This window comes from Hippoglossus hippoglossus, chromosome 12 (genome assembly GCF_009819705.1).
Source record: "Hippoglossus hippoglossus isolate fHipHip1 chromosome 12, fHipHip1.pri, whole genome shotgun sequence".
NCBI classification, from domain to species: Eukaryota; Metazoa; Chordata; class Actinopteri; order Pleuronectiformes; family Pleuronectidae; genus Hippoglossus; species Hippoglossus hippoglossus.
In genome coordinates, this window is record NC_047162.1 from 3,663,876 (window position 1) to 3,665,054 (window position 1,179).

Consider the following 1,179-nt stretch of genomic DNA (forward strand, 5'->3'; position numbering starts at 1 on the left):
TGATATTTGTGCTGTGTTTCACACCCACACACTGTCTACTGATGGCACACTATCTGCAATTTAAAGGAGGTGCTGAGGCGATCCAAGAGACCAGCTCCTACGCAGCCTATCTAGTTTTTATGTGTTTAGGAAGTCTGAACTGCCTCCTGGATCCCCTGGTCTACTACTTTGGCTCATCCCAGTGCCAGAAACAACTATCCAGCACACTGAGGTGTGAGAAGATTTTGGAGGGCTGTAGTGGACATTCCTTTCCTGGCCTCAGTAGTCGCTGAACTAGGATGAGAACAACCTGATCCTGTGACCTGCAGGTTGACCTCCACCCAGTCTTCATACCATAAAAACTCCATTTTTGAGACAAAAGGAAAACCAGGGTTTCTTCCAAACCACATGCTTTCAATCAGATCAAATACATATATGACAAACACTGCAGAATAGTCGGATGGACCTGTCTGGTCGACAGTGGTCAACAAGCAATGACGCCCTGAACCCATGCTCAATTCAATAACAATGCTTCCTCTGCCTCTCTCTCTTCCCAGAGGTGGGGCGGTCACAGACGTATGTCATGAAACCACATTCCATTCTGTTCTGAAAACCAGCTCATTTTATTGAATGACTGAAGCAAAGTGCAAATAATGTTGTCTGGATTTGGTTAATATTGTTTTATAACTGCTTTTTAGATAATTTTATAGAAATTCCAAAAGTGTTCCAGGTTTTATGAAATTTAAATTGAGAAGCCTATTATATAAAGTTATTTACCTATAGAATGCAGCTAAACATATACCATATAACTATACTGCAACTAGTAATGTTATCCTGTATTCAATTAATGTTAGATATATCATGTTGTTATAGTTGATTACACTGTTGTAATGATTTTGTTATAATCTACATTTGTGTAATACACCTTCTGCTTGGCACACATTTATATATTATATTACAGAATATAACCTCACCTTATATTAGTAGAGCTACAAGATTTGGCACAGATTACTGAGCATTTTTTGGGTATATTTCTTGAACACGCTTCTCTTAAACTTGAAAATTCATCATAAACTTGAAAAAAAATATAAAAAATATCAGAAACCTGAAGACAGCCCTCTCCCATAGGGCTGGGGTCTGCTTAAAGTAAAGATCTGATCTGGCCTGATTGATGAGAATGAAAAGAAAAAGAAATTGTAG